We start from the raw sequence: 19,201 nt of genomic DNA, 5'->3' as shown, positions 1-19,201 counted from the left end.
CCTTTAGTACGCTTTAATATTGATGTTATCTTTATTTGGAAAATTTTAACCCAAAATTAACATGCAAGATTAAAATCCATGTCTTCCAGTATCTCTTAAACATTGTCCCCTATTTCTTATTTTTCCCTTGTTCTGAACTGCTTTCCTAAGTAATCACAATTGTCCTTTATCTAAATTAGGAGCAAAAAAAACCAACAGTGGATAACACTAGAGTCAACATCTTCCTCCACAAATTATTGCAAGTAAATGTTATTTTAGTTGACCTGTTTAAAATCAAAAGAGGGCAGCTTAGAAACTACTGCAGTAAGACTTGGAAGCTTAGATATAGCATGTCTTTTGGAGAGAGTAACAACTATCATACTACTTTAACTTCCGGGGGGGGGGGGGGGGCACGAAACAAAGAAGTAAGCCAAGAGTCAAAAGGGTAACCAGTCCTAGCATGCACCTCCTAGCACCCTGAAGCCAACTTTACAAGCTCTTCTAATACACTCAATAGAGGATGAGAAGAACCAAGAGCAAAACCACTACTGAATCAGTACTGTTGAAGTGTTCCTCTAACCTCTGTTTAGACTACAAATTTTTAGCCCTAATCAAATACATGCTTTTAATTGCATATTTATCAACTGAAAGATGCTGAGAGTAATTTTCAGCTAAAAGTTGAAGTGAATCCTTTAAAAAAGTGACAGTTACGAAACCAACAAAACTGGCATTTTCTAGTCCAGATATACAGCAATCATACCATTGCTGAGCACCGGGATTACACAAAATTGAGTCAGAATTACCCACGCAATCCTGCGCAGCTCACGTACCTGTGCAGTACAGTTTTACATGAACTGCTTCTCAGTTGCTTTTTCATCGCCTTTCATCATGAAAACATTGTATGTTTTCATTTTACATGAGCTTCTGGGGCAGAGAGAAGATGTGCATGTGTCCTTAAAAGTCAAGTTCCTTGAAACTCACACACATTGCAGATCTTCATACAAAACACTAAGGAGTTTGCTGTAGTTTGGGGATAACGAGCCTATTCACTGCAGTATCATAGAACAGGAAATTAATCCCAATCACTGTTCAAGACTAGGATTTAACAATTTTACTATACTTGCAGTAGAAATCAGGGTTTTTCTAAACTGCAATTCTAATCTAGAGGATGACTTCATAAAAATGACATCACACACTCAACAGATGCTTTCTGAGTTCAGACATGTCTCCTGAATTCAGGGCAATAATTTAGTGCATTTTTATCTTTGGCAAAAGCAACAGTGATAAGAACCACTGTGCTGGACTCCATTCCATTTTGTGAGTTAACCAAAACTAAAGAACAGTTGCGAGAAATGAGCATGTATTAGAAAGAGACAACAAACTGGTCTTTCAGATGCAATTTGCAGTTTATACTGAAGACATTTTCAACTAATAAGAGCACATTCAACATGTTAGATTCAGAGAGGACCAAAGCTAAGCCCAGCAGGGCTGTGTTTAGAGGAAACAGGAGATAACTCCATCTTGAACTACTATTTTCCAGTGCAGTTCTTTTGCTGTCAATGTCTATTTCTCCAAAGGCTGATTTTCTAAAACATAAAAAATCCCAAGAAACCCACAACTGAAGATGAAAAAAAAAAAGAACACAAATCTCTGAATTGTGAATACCACAGCAGCATCCCTTTTGAAGACACAAGGACAGCTGCACGAAACTACTCAGGGCAGGGTTTCCTAAACATCACTTCTGGTGCCCAAGTGTGTTGTTCCACCCTATTTTAATGAGAGTTTTAAAGCATCAGCAACTAAATTCAAGGATCTGCTATTCTGGAGGAAAAATACTGTACTTTGTGGTAAAGCTTTTGCTAGCACATTCTTAGTATTTTCTCCTAACTCTGCTTCATGGATTACAAATTTGAAGTAGTTATTCCACATTCGAGGTTTTGAACCCTGAGTCTGCAGAATCTAGGGAGGCAAATGGACAGCAAGAGAAGGTCTGTGAACTATTTCTAAAGGTTTCACAACTGTAACTGGGAGAAACAACCTCATTATGTGGTTGCAAATAAATTTAAAGTTCATATTTAGGTTTACCGTACAGGGATACCTCACTTGTGTATGTAAACTGGGCAGAAGGAAATTAAACCTCATAGCTGGCTCCCATAGTGACAATTCTCCTGTTGAATGCAGACTTCAACAGAAGTCTCTGGTGTGGAAAAACAGTATTTATTTATTACAAAATTCAAAAGAAGAGTGGGTTTACATGGCATTTTATTGTCTTGGTCCCATTTTAAAGCAATCAAACAAACAGTTGCCAGGCAGCAGCCAACAAACTAACTTGTTCCAGAAAATCTTGTTTAACCTTCTTCTAGTAATTAGCTGTCTAGTCATATCTGTCACTATCATTGAAAGGAAGGACAGAGATACTAAGCTGAACAGTCTCCTTCTGCCTGTAGTTAGCAAAGAGCCCAACAGTCCCTCTCAAGCAAGTCACCAAGTTCCACTCTGATCCCTCGGTAAGAGGCTTTTAGTTGTTCCCTCAGTACAATTCCAGCATAATCACTGAAAATCTAAGCCCCTAACACAGGTATAAACCCAACAGCACAGCTAATGCTAGCAGATTAGGCAGCTTAAAGATGGATACAGCCCTAAACCGCTTGCAGCGACTAACCACGCCTGCCCATCCTCCACCTCCCTGTGCCCGCACTGCACAGCCACCGGCAGCTATAACAACCTGAGATGCAGGATGCTGCTCCCTTTCTCTTGTATGCCTCTTCCTCCAGCTTTAGGACTGGCATTATGCGCATCAGTATAGCTAGTGTGAGAGGATTAGGATAGATATTCTACTTACTAAAAACTAGTACTGAGATGAGATTCAGCCTTCATCAAAACAGAGAATGCTGCACTGAACAAATGCCAGTGAAGTGGTCCTTGGTCTTTTCCAGAAAATCTATTTCCCAAAGTACCAGTGCATTTCAAACACATTAAACAACCTTCCAGTAGTGACAGTCTGACTGTAACCAGGACTCCAGTTTATACCAGTGAAAGATTTCATTATCATATTCCTACACTACCCCAACCCAACTCCTCCAAACCACCAGTAATGCTCATTTTCTGACACTGCATATTTTTACTTGAATCAGTAACAAAAAAGACTCTAACAAATATTTGGCAGCATCACCTGTTTAACAATTAAGTTTCACAAAACTGCCCACTGCTGTGGGTAAACAGCACCAAACCAGAGAAAGGGAAGCCCTCGTATTATCCCTTCGTGCCGAAGTGCCGCCGCCACTAGCCAACGCATGAGTCCCATGGTGCTGTACCATCCCTCTCCCGTTTCCGTGGTAACTCCAGAGCCACCGAGGAGGAATCACACGCTACAGAGAAACAAAGATTGTTCCAGCCCTTTGCTCCCCACCTCTCCACCACTTCTGAATTATTAAAAGTGGCACAGCAATATCACGGCTGGAAGGCAGTAGCATAATGATGGCTGTTTATCTGTTATTCCATTGCTAGAACACACGGGATAAAGCATATCAGATGGACACAGGAGAGGTGCCACTGCCATGAAGAGTTTATGACAGTGTAAGAAGCAACTAATACGGTAAAAGAACGATGAAGTGAATGAGGTGGGGCTCAAATGTTTGCAGGTCACAGAGCTCAGCAGCTACGCTGCGCCATAAGCATACAAAGCACAAATCCTCAGAACTGCTCTTGCTCATACAGCTTGGGGTACCTGCTCCTCCTCTGTCCACCCATACAGTTCCCACTTGAAAATATCTTTACTCATTTCTCTCATTTTAGAGAAAACGTTATTCCTTGCATTTAAATGCATCTACAATCCTTCATATTCTCTGACAACAGCTTCTTCACTTTTACCTTCCATATATCAACCACATCCTTAGCAAAATCCTGATTACCAACATTAAATAAATATTACAGGCCAATATGCCTAATGAGGTGGTTAAAACACCCAACCACTTCCAGACAGCCTGCCTGCCCTCCCTGTCCTGATGAAATGGTGTGGTTCTGCTAGAAACCCCAGTTGTGACTGCCAGACAATTTCTGCTCAAACAAGATCCTTTAGCGTACTGTGGACTTGTTAAACCATCTTTACTAAGCGAAGAGCACAGTTTACAGGGTTCCTAATGAGTTGTTGGTGACGTAAATCTTAGAGCACCACCAGTATGGCAAGGACACTGATAAGTTTTATGTTTTAGTAATGAGCACGGTACATGGAGCTTATCTGGGCACACTAAAACTTTCATTGCTGCTGGTTAGGTAAAGTCGCATCCCAGAGAACGACATACGTAAAATAAGGGCAGCTCAGTTAAGCCATTCCCTTTAACTTTTTTGGGGCCATAGACAAGGACAGGAGGAAATCAAGTTGTTCTTGTAAAGTTTCTAAGTTCTATGAAATTAATAAACTTGAATGGGAAAAGGTCTAGGTTCATCTAAGAGGAGGAACAGGCTGCAGCTGTCTAGTGCATTGCTGTAGCTTGCTACCCAGTCCAAGTGGGAACTTGAAAGGTTTAAAGAGAACACAGTTACTTTGTCATGGCAGACCAATTCCCTGTACCAGTGTTAAGGATAACCATTAAGTTGATTTCGGCCACCTTGCCTTTAACATGTCTGCTGCTCCTTGCCTGCAACCAAGCCTCTCTGACAGAAGACCGCTTTCAAAGTGAGCGTAGCATAGCCGAGGAATTCCTGAGAGGAACAAACAACAGAGCATGGTAAGAATAGTTCCAATGCAACTGCCCGTAACAGCAAACAAGGAGGAGGTATTTCTATGAAGAAAATTTTTCAAAGTCATCCAAGGAATTCAGCAGTTTAAGTGGGATGTTTCCCAGTCCTACATATGGAATTTATTTTCCTGCAGTGGGCATTTCATGTGATATTACTATGCAAAGGGGGAAGACAGAATGACTTCTTTAGGTTTACTTATAATGTATTCTGTTTTGGGGAAAATTTCTATTAATTCTATATTCCAGGTATTAGTTCCTTGGAGACAGAGTACTCTCCCCTTGGTCTTCCCCAAAATCCAGGGAACTGACATTGCTGATCCTTCCCTACCACAACCTAGGAGATACTCCAGGGTACATATAGTTCGTTCTACTTATTCCAGTGTAAAACTCTGTTAGACATCAGGCCCTGTACCCTCTCTTATGAGATTAGTTATGCTTGGACTAAACAGTGCAGAAGGTTAGTGAAAAAGCTATGCTTTTGCAGGGTATGCACCACCTCTGGTGTGAAGAGGAAAAAGATACAGTATTTTGCTAGTTTGCAAATCTGGGGAGAAAAAAAGATTAACAATGCTGAGGAAGACCTCTTGATTCCAAAAGGCCTGGCCCATGTTGTAATAGTTAAACAAAATCATAAGGTCTCTCTGTACATAAGGTCCCACTGAGTGATGCCAACTGGCACAGCTCTTAGAATTTTTAATGGAAAAGTAGTTTGTCCTCATCTAAATTTTCAGCCATTGACCCATTAAAGCAATTTAAAAATGTTTATAACCTCAAATTATGTCATATCAGACCATTTTGTAAAATAGCACATAGACATAAACTGCAGCTAAGAAACTATAAGCAAGTTGAACACCCCTTCTTCCACTTTCTTGCTTAGGTCATTGTTGTAGAACAATATAAAACTGGGTTATACCTAAATAACTATAAAGGGTATATAAAAGGATCAAAATATAAGAGGATCAACTGCCAGTTTCCAATCAAGTGTGAGAATACCATATCTGTTACTGCTCTTGCATAAATAATTACTTCTTTTGTGAGGAGTGGGGGTAGTTTGAATAGATGCTCTTTAGTACTTATGCCACTAAAATAACTTCGAGGTTACCATGCAAGTACAGTAGTCAGGATGTGGCATGACAGATTGATTCTTTTACTGCGGATGTTCCAGTATGTTGTTCAGTTAGTAGATTAAGAGCCAACCAAGTTCAGACTTACTAAAATAAGATTTATGAACGTTAAAGGATGATCTAGAGAAAGGCTTAAAAGAATAACAGAGGATTAACTGCAAAGGCACAGAACACAGAGAAGTTCAAAACAAAAGGATTATAAATTATCTTTCCTATCCTTTGTATGCCAGATCTTATGTTTTTGGCATTCACTCTGATTTGTCTCTCAAATAATCTAATAGGTATTGTAACCCTGAAAGAAAAGCTTTGGGAGTTTCTCGCTCTGAAGCAGATCAGATGCAAGATAATTCTTATGTCCACTGGATATTTAATGATACAAAACAAACACCTAAAAAGTATTTATAAAATGTTAAAAAATCAGTTTTAATAAAGACTTAGATTTACTTGCACAGTCCTTGTTATATCTACAGTGTGTCTTTTAAGAGCCATTCAAGTTAATATTGCAAGATGGAGCATGTTATTACATAAGCTATTTCTCTTCTACTCCATTTATCTCCGTCTCTGAAATCAGAAAGCTCTCTCCCTTTCAAACCAACTTTGAAATGCACCATCCTTCTTGCTCTAGAGATATAAAGCGCATTTCTCTGTTTCATGAACTAACCATCTTTCTTAAAGATACTCATATTGGCAATAATAGGTGAGGTAATATCCCTAGCTTCAAAGCCAGCTTATGCTAGCTATGAGGAACCTACCAATAGAATGCTATTTAACAATCTAATTTCCAGAGAATTTAATTTATTAGGTACCATTTTTGGCATTCTTTAAAACTCCAAAGCTTACTGGCTTTTAAACAGAAGAATTCTCATTCTGGAAGTTTAAACTCACTGTTAAAAGAGTTGTGGTATATGAACAGAAAAGCCTGCCTTGGTGCTGAAGCCCATCTGGTGCCTGAGTTGTCTCAAAAATTTTCAGTTCAGTGTTTGTATCATGCCTAATTCAAACCAAATCCCCCTCCACAAAAACCACAGTCTTCTCCCCCCCTCTTCCCACCCCTAGAGGAAAAAAATAAAAATCAGGGGCCATCTATTGGGAAAGATCCTTTTGACTTACACGTATTAGAAAAGTTTTTTACTACATATGACAGTCATTATGATGCACAAGTTTTAAGCGATGCTTAAATTGCAGACATTTGGACCAATAAAAACCAAGTTTATTTCTGAATTCCAACATACAAGTTTCAATGCCATGCTGCTTTTGTATTGGCGTGAGGCTTTTTAATGCTTGGGTTTTGTTTTGCCCTTTTTTTAAAATTATTTTTAGAAGAGATGGACCACTACACACTGAAAGATCTATCCTCAGGCAAGAACACAGGAACAACTCTCCTGAGGACATAACAAAGGCTCTGTGTGTTCTCATGCATCACAGCCAAGAAATCTGCCTATGCTAAAGGTATTCTTTCCTACTTCAGAAGACAGCATTAATTAAATGTTGGTAAACAGGATCTCTAATAAGTTGCATCCTTCTGGCTGTTTGTTTTCTGACACTGTAAGTACTTTCACAATAGGGTAGTGTTGTCAATGACTAGTATCTTTACAGTTTCTAAAGTGGCAAGAGCCTGGGGGGAAAAGAAAAAGAGAACTTAAAAAAAACAAAACAAAACTTAATGGTTTATTTAGTGTAAGAAGAAAAAAATAAAAAATCCATAGTTATTTCCATTTTCCCCCAACCAAAATAAAGCTCCCCAAAGTTGACAAAACTCACTGCTTAAAAAAAGAAAGATCAAAGGCAGTGTCAATATTTAAAAGTGATTTTTCTAGTCAGCTACACCAGTTTCATACCATATGTTCAATTGAAAGCTAGAAGCTATGACACCTACAGCTGTTCTGCCATTTAACATCTGATGAGCTTGTGTTCTTTTTAACAGAGTTATATTTGGCTTCAGACAGAGCTGTAAAATGACACCTCTCCATCCAATACACCACACAACCCTACCCCAACCTTCTCAGAAATGGTCTGCTGATCACTTCACAGTCACATGCTTGATGCGCAGGCTCTTTGAGGCTGGCCATCATCTCCAGGAGCCAGTACATGAGGTGGCCAGGCTGGGTTGGTAATGGCAGCACCAGTGTTTGCCACGTCGTACTAATCCAACACAACCAGAAAACACAGAAATTATGGATCTTCACGGTTTAGTGGATTACCTTACACGTGAGTGTGTTATAAGGTGGTCTGTTCACAGGCTGGCAACAAGTAGACTTCAAAGCTCTCCATGTTTAACTCCTGCATCATTTCACCAAGCCAGTTGAGTTTCAAACTTAAGAGATGTCCAAGCAGATCAGGACAGATACACCAAACCCCCCAAATTACACCAAGTAAAATATCCAATATTCACAGAGACAAAAATAGGTGTCAACCTTCCTGGTTACAGTCTAAAACATTTTCTCTGGCCTAGCGACAAGGGTAGGGAGAAAATTCAGGTTCTGGTCCTGCCCTCAAGATCGTGCATTTTATCAAATGAAATTCAGGAGGAATAAGGATCTTCTTCCTCTGTCAGACATAACTGTTGCAGCTTTGTGCTGATCTCAGCTTGCGGCAGATGTGCTCCAAGGACACCCACTGATCTGGCTCCTCCATGGCCTTATGAATCACCCAGTGGTGTAAGGTGAAAAAAAAAGAAGTGTTTAAATGCTTTTGGGCATTTATATGGTTAGAAACAGACTTGCGCATTTTGGTTGTCTGCTCTGCAAACACTCAGCCTAAATACACCTTGTGAGGACGTAATGCTTTTTTAAAGCTGAGCCGAACTTTATCCTGGTCTACTGCTGAGAGCAAATTTTAGGCCCAGGCTGCCAGAAAGTATGACAGACCTTGCTAAATAAAGAATAAAATACTCAAAAAGCAAATAAAATGTACTAACAATTTGGTAGCAATTTCTTTAATCACATAACTGATGGCAGGATTGTATTTATAGCAATCAAGCCATGAGAGGGGGAGTTTACAGGTAGAAGTAATACCTTTTATTAGAACTGGAATAGTTCGAAAATTAAGCACATTTCTGGTCTTGCAGGCCCTTCCTTGGATACACAGGTTTCCCCCAGTCTATTAACTGGGGATATAGAAGATACTATCTCTACTAGACTTGCTTTATTCCGTCAGGTACCTTTGTCAATTGAAGAATGGCACCTAAAATGTCCCAAGATGTATTTCATTGCAACTAGAGTAACATTTCAAGTAGAATAAAACCTCCCCTTAGTTTTTATTCCTAAAGGCACTTTATAACTGTTGCCAAATCTGTGTATGACATGCTCCTAACAACCAGAAATACAGGTTAAACTGCATTTTAAATAGGGATAAGGTACAGGGCCAACAAAGAATTTATTCTCTACAAGTAATGTTTTAAGTCCTGAAAGACCGACTGACATATAACTTAACTGCATACAATCTGTCCTCAGGGACAGCCAGCACAACATTTAAGCCCTCCACCCCCAGTACAAAAGGTAGCTTTAACTTTTCAGGCAAATTGGGAAAAAACCCAAACCCAATCTTCTGCAGTAATAATTCTCAAATGTAGGCATTTACTTGCTATTTCCATCACAACAAGAACATTAAAACCAAAGAAGAATGGGAAGGCAGGGAGCATATTCAAGATTTATTTTCTTGTAGGGCAAGTCCTTGTTTTAGAAGCCTCCATAATTTAAGCCTGAATTATTTAGGCAATTAACAGGTGCCTAACACTTTCTGCCTTATCACAAATCAGCATCTACAAAAATAGACTCCAAGAGTCTAGAGACTTCTTTTTTTTCCCCCTAGAATAAAAGAAGACAGACCACTCCTGAACAGTTAAATGGGCACTTTACTGAAATAAAATACAAATTTATCGTAACAGCAGGGGTCAGTCCCTTCTGAACAAGTGGGACTATTCTTAAAAAGCAATCAGATGTTATACAGTGCTCCAAAGAGCATATCTGTTAACATATACAGTTGTTATACTCACATTGTGAAACAGAATTCTCTCTAATTTTAGATTCAATATAAACAGCCAAAAAATGCTCTGTCTTTATAACTGGCTGCATCTTACTGAGCATATTCTTACAGAGAGCATTTACTTCAGATTACATTGGGCATAAGTCAGCAGACTCCCATTTGTAAAACAGCAACTACTACTTCTTGCCTTCACCATTTTTCATGTATTAAACTTCAGGGTGCTTTTGTACTTGCCAAGTGACCCAGTAATATTCCACTGAAAGAATTTATGAGACCACACTGGAAATTCTTGGCCATTTAATCTTTTCAGGTTTCCTGTACAATCTTGTTACATAGTTTTTAAATTGAATTAAGTGTGGGTTTAAAAAAAACAAAGTGAAACATGCTTCTTCCCACATGAGTTTCTACAATGGAGAACTACATCATTAATGCATGAACTTAGGTGCATGATTACTTTCAGAGCGGAATTCAACCTCAGGAATAAAAAAAAAAATTTCTTTCTTCACCCTTTTAACTTCTCTTCCCCCACAGCATACAATGTCTACAATGCTCCTCGCATCCACAGGCCCTGAAGATGCAATGCATTTTCTCCTCTACAAGAAAAGAGATCAGAATATTCCACTGTGGTAGTTCTGGAGCTGACACTTCCACTGACTGTGGGAATACTGTTAGTCGCTGTCAGTGCTCAAGAAAAGATATCTCTTAATGCTGCAGTTAATAATACTACTATTTTGTACAGAAAAGAACTGAACATTAAAGCAAATTTTCAACTCAAACAAGTCGCCTTCTATACAAAATTCAACCTTTAGGAAACTTGAAGACCATGAAAACCTTGTCTTCAAGGTCCATTGTCTTCACTTTGCTGTGGTATAAAGACATTACAATTAAGGCTATGCAGTTTGATGCATTAAGCTCATACTGATGAAGTTACAAATAAAACCATTCCCTCTTACTTGTACATTTGCCCTGCCTATCACAGAAGTGAGGACCCATCTCATTTCAGATGTATACAAAGATTTTACTGCAGAAAGCAAGCAGATTGACCAAGACATTCTAATAACATTAGCATATATGCCATCAGTTTGAGAAGTAGAGAAAGAATTTGGATTCAAAGCAGCTCTTTTGAAGTATTCACAGCAAAGCAGTTCTGAGGCACACCAAACAATCAGTTGTCCCATTCTCTCTTATTCTAATCCCACACCTATTCCTTAAAATACAACTTACTTACATTAATATACAACTTACTTACATTACATTGCTGCTAATAGCTGGAAGCAGTCACAGCAAGAGAAGCAGAAACAAGGCAACAACAACAACTTGGGCAATGAGAGAACAGGAAACCCAGTAAGAACTTCAACACTATAAACTGGGAAGTCAGCTCAATGATGAGCACTACAAAAGTAAACTACTTGACTTTACTGCCTATGACCACTATCATTTTATTACTAAAGCTCAGAGACAACTCAGACTCAATGCAGCGTCCAAACAACTGCACGAAGAATTGCTCAAGGTAAAGTTAAAGACCTAATGTCCTTCAACTGGACAAATACTTAAACATCTAAGTGGGTTAATAATCATTATACCTTGAGAGACTGTCATCCTTAATAATCCCAAAGTGCTCTGTAATTTACGGCACAGAACTGCAGCTACCATGAGGCTCCTGGGTAGAAGCCAACTGTTGCTTATCGCACTACGTTGTGTGGATAGGAAATGCTGGCTTCTGATACTGTAGTAAATCCCTGGGAGGCTTTTGATGCCTTCACAAGCATTTTAGTTCATACCAAGGACCCAGACGTAATAGACTGAATATGTTTTGCTCAAAGAGAGGAACTAGACTCTACATACCCTGAGGAATTTTGAACCTCTAACTCTTAGCAGCTAGTGCTTCATACTGGATTAGTTCATCCCACAGACAAATCATCACAATCAGACTCTATGTTTCCTAAGGTACCAGAGACAGACAAAACTCTTGTAATCAACTCTATTTACAAAATAAAAAAAAAATAAAAAAAATATATATATACACATAAATACATCAAACAGGAAATCAAATATAATAGGAAGAAACGAAGAGCTTCAGCCTGAGAAAGGATATAACTTATGACTATTAATTCCATATAGATTTCTGTGGAATTAGGCCAATATAAGTACTTTGCCAGCCAAATGCTCTAGCTTGTTTCCCCTCTCCTTAAAATAGACACGTACCCTGCACAGATCCTCTTCTTGGCCATATCTCCAGTTTTTCAGATCTGTGTGTATCTCCATCAGTCAGAAGCTTGGGGAAGAAAAGTGAGATTGAGCAAAGCAGCTGGAGCACACATAAGGGGATTGCTGCAAAATTACCATAGAATTCTTTCCTCCATATAGCCCCCAATAAAAAAAAGACTCTTGTCTATCACTAAGTTTTTGGGCACTGTGAATTACAGTAACAACTTACAATTATGTAATAAGAAATGGATTTTTAAATTTAGAATTGTATAAACTTCAAATCTATAATAATTTATAATTTCCCCAAATTACGTTGTACAAGAAATAAAACCAGCCTCCATATTGTATTTGTTCCACCACACTACAAATGTAATTTCATATTAGATTTTAAAATCAACAGCAGCATTTAACCTCTTCAAAGGTCACTATTCCTTCTCTTCCATGAGTCACTCTAATTGCCTTCTACTGAAATACACAGGTATCAACCATTGCTGGAAAAGGATTCAAGAACTAGGTAGAAAACTCCCGGATAAGATTAAAATCCTACATCCTGCAGCTGTACTGCAGCAGATGGGAAAAGTTAGTTCTCTCTACTTTGTTTTCAGTCTAGCAAGAAAATAAGTGGGAAAAACCTGAACTGTTGTGAGGTGCCTATGAAAAAAAAAAAAGTAGGTCAAGCTTAAAAGTTTGACCTACTGATCTTTTTTGCTTTGGCAGAAGTACAAATGGAGTTTACATAATGCCGCTCACATGTAAGTGCTGGCTGGAAACTAAAGGATACAAATGTTTCTAATAAGCCTTGGTCATTACTGGGATTCTTTTTTTATTTCATTTCAGACAGTTTTAAATCTTTGTTTTGCAGTACATGCTACAGAACCCTTACTTTTAGGATTCATATATTTAAGTCATTCTTCTGTGTCATATTGTAGGAACAAATGTAATACACACGCTTAAAATCAGCTCTAATTCGATTTAAAAACTCATCACTATTAGTGGAACACAGATAGTTCCTGAAGCCACAAAGCTGAAGTCTCAACAAGGCACCTTTCCCACAGTTTGTACTGTCTATAAAGCAAATTTACACCTACATACTTCTTGAGTAAAACATAGGATAGACAGAAAACAAATTGTATCTGCACATACTGAATATAATTTAGTTCTATAGTAACTGTACATACCGCTGTAAAATAAATACTTTCAAGAAAAAAAAGTTATTCCAAATACCTGACACTCAAGTACCTTAGCAAAAACACCTCCTGTCAGAAAAGACAAATTAAACACCTGTTTTTCTTAGATATTTTTCTCTGTTCAATAAACTGTGATAGAAAACAGAAGTTAAAAAAAAAAAAACACCACCATCAAATTAAAGCTTTGCTGCCAATGCTAACAGAAGTTTCTGTGATGAAGATACCACCTCTATTGTACAGAGGAAGAAACTGAGGTACTACCACAATAACTTTCCAGCATCCAAAGTCAGTTGTGCCAGATGCTAGGTTTGAAAGGTAAATACTGACTCCCAGATCTGTACTCTATAATCAGGTATTTCTTACTTAATTCTTTAACAGTAATTAGAGAATGGGGAATTCAACAGGATTTGGTAGGAGGCAAACTAATAATTTTACACCTTCGCACACTAAAGAAAAAACAAAACATTCACCTAACAGAAGCAGTATTAATTTGTCTTTTTTAAAAAGCAGATGTAAAACATCAGTTCCTCTATGAACAAAAACAATTGGCTCTCTCATCTTGGTTTGGGCAGGCTCAAATAACCAGGCCGACACAGCTCTCTCTCATGAGATTCTTCCTACACTTAAAATAGTTCCATATGTTTAAATGCTGAGTGGTTGAGCTAGCACAAAATTAATTCATGACAACAATGCCTTACTATTGATTGTTCTTGTGCCTTAAGGCCTGGTCAATGACAGGACCCAAGCACAATTCAAACACTCTGCTTTGTCAGATTTTATGTCCACGTAAAAGACATCTACAGTCACAAAGTGGAATGGAAATGTTCTTTTTAAAGATGGCACTGACACTCCCAGTCCAGGCACACCTCTGACAGGCTGCTCTCATTAGAGTATTCAGATTATATGGGGTTTAGATTTTTTTGTCAGTCCTTACTAGCTCTTTCTTGGGTTTTGTATTGCTCTTTTTAAGGCGCTGGCAACACCTCTAAAACACAACTACTGTTAGCAGGTTCTGCACCTTACGGCAGATCCTAATCCCCTCACGGTCCAGATCAGCAACATATCACAAAGCATCACCTTTCCCTCCTTGCTCACACACCTGTAGGCATCTACCATGAGGAAGGTATTTTCCTAGAAATTATGTTCCAGAACCTAATTTTAACACTCTGATGTTCAGAGTGTTAAACAAAACATTATCTAATTTGCTGGACAGTACAAGATTGCTCTATACCATGATTTCTCCGCAGAGGAGCACTGTACATTAAGAGTTTCTCAGCATAAGCCCTGAAGGGCAGAAGTAAGTGGCAATATGCCATACTAATTTTTACATATGACTACTTTTTGAGTAGACAGCTGCATTTAGAACAATAATGCTAGCTGGAACTCAGGTTTACACCCTCTTTTAAGTTGTTGATGCTTTATTTATTCTATTCTATCTATTCTACTTAGAAATACTGGTTCATTCAAGTACTTTCATGTGGTATAGGGTTTATTCCCTGCATAGTCAGTGCTCCAAGTAGAGAAAAATATTTCTGTGGCACTATGGTCTCAAGCTCAGCAGGAACCAGCAATCACTGCTTGGTCATATCACCTTATGATACTTCATTAAGCTGATGCCATCAAAGCTACAGCTCCTGTTGGAACCGTGGAGCAAAATTCCTCAGGAAGAGCTATCAGATGCAGAGGAATAACACTGAACAACAGTAATTTGCCACTCAGTACTAGGCAACTTATTTCACAGGAGCAGGGAGTTAACTGCCTCAGGAGGGATGGCTTGATGGGTATAGCTTTCTCTTCTATAAGACTATGGATACCACAGAATCTGGAATCACACTTCACAAATATAAAATGCAACTGAGTATGCAAAACAAAGAACTACACATAATACTTTGGAAGATATGTGGAAAGGCAGCATTTGTTACAAAGAAAAGACAATTTAAAATGAATGGCATGTTGTAGATTCACAATTTACTATCACACTGTTGCTGCATGGCATGGTACAGAAGGCAGTTTAAATTAAAAGTATAATTCCTGACATAAGTGACCTTGATGCTTATGTCACAGATGCAAGATGAAATTGGAAGCTCTGCTGAGCACTAGGATCACCCAAGTCAGCACTGTGTGCAGACGCTGAGTGGCCTTGCCATAACATTATACCGTGTGTCCCATTGTGGTGCATATATCAGCATAAGAGGATGTGATAAATACTTGCTTTAGAAGTTACCCATCAGGGTTTAGCAGCCTTAAATTCTGTCATCCATATTAACTTAATGACTGCTACAAAAAAGGTACAGGTTGTTCTGTAAATTGGAATCAAATGAACAATCATGCTACATAGGAAGGGATGACTAAGTCACATAAACAAAGTGAAAGCTTAGCTGTCTGAGAGGGGATTTTATTTGATTAAATTATCCTCTTGAATTATTTGATCTATCCTAAAAGCATTTCAAATTGTCAACCCCCCTACATGTACAGCTTTTAACATGTCTAATTTCAACTGTGCTTACTGTTCACACCCTTTTCCCTACAAAAGGGCTGAGAGCCGAAGCTAAAGCAACTTCTATTCCCCCTTCTCCCATATTGAAGACAAAATATCAAAATCATTAAGACCCTCCTACACAAAAAGGGAACATACGGAGACAAAACTATCAGCTTTTAAACTTCATCATAAAAGAAGCTTAGAGATACAGGAGCAAAATTCACTACTACTGAAATCAGTGGGAGCTTAGGCATTGGCTTAAATTAAAGACAACTGTGTCCTTATTTCTCATGTAGAATATCAGTTTGACAAGAAAAGGATGTCAGCGCAAGAGTGCTGAGAAGCCTCTGGTTTCCAGACTGGAGTTATCAGCCTTCTGCACCTGCACAACACAAATAACGAAACCTCACTGACAACTCTCTGAAAGAAAAAATCAATTTAATTTTCATTTTCCTTTATAATCTTAAAGATGTATCAAATACCTGAAACCAAGTTAATGAATAATTCTTACAAAACTGCATAAAGAAGAAGCACCCAATGGAGACTTGGACCCATGTCCACAGATGTGTAGTTCCTCTGGCCTAAAGATAAGCATCTGAAACCTTCAGTGATCTCAGCTGTAATCTTTTGCTCATAATTACAATGCTGGAGAGGAATTTTTATAGCCAACATTTTTCAAACTGTAAAACTTATCTTTAAGAGTAAGATTTCAGAGACTAATCAGCCCTTCCCCTGCATTGATTTCCCCAGAACATAAGCTCCTTTAAAAAAAATAATTTGAAAACAATCTAGATTTTTCAGAAAAGCATTAAAGCCACTGATTTATTTTGCTATCCAATTAAGCAGAAAATCATTGTTATCTCTGGAGTAAGATGTACATGTTGTTTAGCATTCAAATCAGATTTCTTTTTTTTTTTTTTTCCTTGAAGCCCAGGTTCCCAACCTTAATGACTGCAAACAGCTCTGAATAAGCCAGTGCAGTGCTGCCTTCCCAGGTTTGCCAAGACCTCTGCTCTATGCAATTCTCAAACAGCTGCAGTATTGAGATGACCAGGCTGTTCCATGCTGCCTTTCAGAACCCTGAGGACAGCAGCCAAGCAGAGAAACAGTATTACTCCCCTTTCTCTTTCATACTAGGCTGACTTGTAGAAGCAGAATCTAGAATAAACCCCACAGGAGATGAACCTAAGAACCCAGAGGTAAAGCAAAGAAACCTTTTCTTTCACCAAATAGTTTCTTTCACCAGCTGAGAGCAGGATGCTTCAAAAGAATCTGTACTTCTTAGTGGCACATATGGAAGTTGGATGGCTTGAACGTGGTCCAAGCAGATTAGCCTGCTGAGAGTGCCTGAATCTCTCTAGCAGCTGGGACAGTTTACCATCAGGGCTGTGTCCTCCTGTGCCATACTTCTCCACAGCAGTCTCTGGGTAATGAATGGCACTCATAAAAGCATTTATCTCATAATTCAATACTACAGTGTTTGCTACAGGAAATCCTTGACTCAATGGGCATCCTCACATTTCCTTTCTTTACAGTTTGGGCAAAAGGCTCATTTTAGGTCTAAGTACTAGAAATATACATTTATATTGCTTTCAACCAGACATCTTATAATAGAGTGCATCAAATCTCACATCAATAAAAATCTACAAGAGAGTCATTAAGGAAGGATGACAGCTAGCTCTCTTTTATGATTTTACCAAGTCAACAATTTGTTTGGCTTCAAAATATAGCAAAGAAAAAAGCTTAGGTCTGTCAAAACATTACTTGACTAGTGAAGTCCTTCAGAAACATTCATACAGATTTCATGTTTGTCAGCCTAATCAAAACTGTTATTTGCACCTCTAAAAGGAGTACAGGACCAAAATGGCAGATGATTCTTAAGTAATTATCCATCAAGTAACTAAGAATTTATGGTTTCTAGGTATAATATTTCAAAAAATGAGTTCTGTATTATAAAGAAATACTAAACATTTTTCTTTAATGAAGAATATAATTGACTCTGCTTAGTTCCCAAAAGACCTTTTTTCCCCCCCCCATCAGCACCTGCTTCAGAATAGTTTTTGTTCTTTCGCCTCTACACAGGCAGAAGGAATCCAGCATCCTACAGATTGCACAGACCTTACAAGACCTGTTAACGTGAGGCAGGACTTAAGAAGGTCATACTTAAATATTTAAAATGAATATTATTTTATTTGACTTCAAGCCCCTGAAGAAGAGCTCACTACTGCAGCACCGCTGCTAGATGGAATTGTAAGAGGAAAGAACCAACTATTTTATATAGCCATAGGCACGAAGAACACCATAATTAGCTATAGGAGGAATGGTGAAGTCATCTAGGGAGTTCCTGAATGATGCACTTTGAGAAGGAAAGGGACTCCTTTCTCTCCTCTGGACCCTGTATGAAAGGCCAAGTTCTAGCCTAGGTAACTAGAAGCAATTCAAACAACCATAAGGATAGTCTGGTCAGAGAGAATGCCCAGTCATCAATCCCTAACAGCCGTTTCCAATAATCTCCTTCATCAGAATAAAGGAAATATGACTCCATTTGAACCAGTTTGCTCCTCTTACATGCATGAATATTCGGCATGAAGATGCAAGACAAAAATTTTTAAACTCTCTGCAAGAATATATGACAGAAGCCTTTACCCCAAGAGCACTTTTCTCTATTCTATACCTGTGGTTTGCTTGGAAATTGTAAGTTTGGGAAAAGGTGGTTAACATAGTTTCATCTGTTCGCAGTAAGGATGGCTTCTTTTCCTGACATACAGATTTGGGTTTCTCTGGGACATGAGATGAAAGAGCAGCCCTCCTCCTATTATCTCTCCCTGCTCCACTGATCAGAACATGCAGGTCCTTATCAACAGGCTGAAATAAATTGGTCATGCAAACAATTACATCATTAGTAAAAAGACAGACACACAAATCCTTGTTCTTTTAAAGAAAGCAATGTCACGTTACAAAATAAAAACCACATGGGATCTAGGCTTAAAAGCTGATAACAATCAGCATGCAGGAAATATTCAGGGGGGAACTAAAAAAAAGACGAAGGAAAGCAAAGTCTTTCCTGCAACAAAGGAAGCATCAGTATAGACCGAAAGATCCAAAACCTGCCACAACTGTGCAGACGCTGATCCACATTCCCTGTCCAAGGTGACTGAACCTCCGAGGCACAGGCAGGGATGCTGCCCTGGACCTCCGGCTGTACAGACCGCGAGAAGGCTTCAGGGGCTTGTGCACTACCCCTTGAGAGACAGGGCTCCGGGGCCACCAGCCGGGACGCACCGCAGGGCATCGGCGGCTCTGTCCGGGCAGGAGGGTCCCGCCAGCTCCGCCCGGGCGCCTCGCCCGTGGCCGCACCGCGAGAGCTGGCCCTGAGGACGGCACCAGGAGCCCCCCGCAGCCCCCGCCGCCCTCCCGCCCGGCGGCCAGGCAGCCCCCCAGGCTTCCCTCACGCCGGCCCCACCGCGACAGCACCAGGCCCCGCGGCCCCACCTGAGGAGC

At 39.2% G+C, this 19,201-nt stretch overlaps 1 protein-coding gene across 3 annotated transcripts in view; it reads right to left on the bottom strand.

Annotated features, from left to right (window-relative positions):
* Positions 1 to 19,201, bottom strand: part of MOSMO (modulator of smoothened) — a 34,480-nt gene that overhangs the window by 14,803 nt on the left and 476 nt on the right. The window lies entirely within an intron of this gene.

The sequence above is a fragment of the Strigops habroptila genome, chromosome 4 (assembly GCF_004027225.2).
Source record: "Strigops habroptila isolate Jane chromosome 4, bStrHab1.2.pri, whole genome shotgun sequence".
Classification (NCBI taxonomy): Eukaryota; Metazoa; Chordata; class Aves; order Psittaciformes; family Psittacidae; genus Strigops; species Strigops habroptila.
Note: the sequence above shows the minus strand (reverse complement) of the source record. Positions and strands in the feature narration are given on the sequence as shown.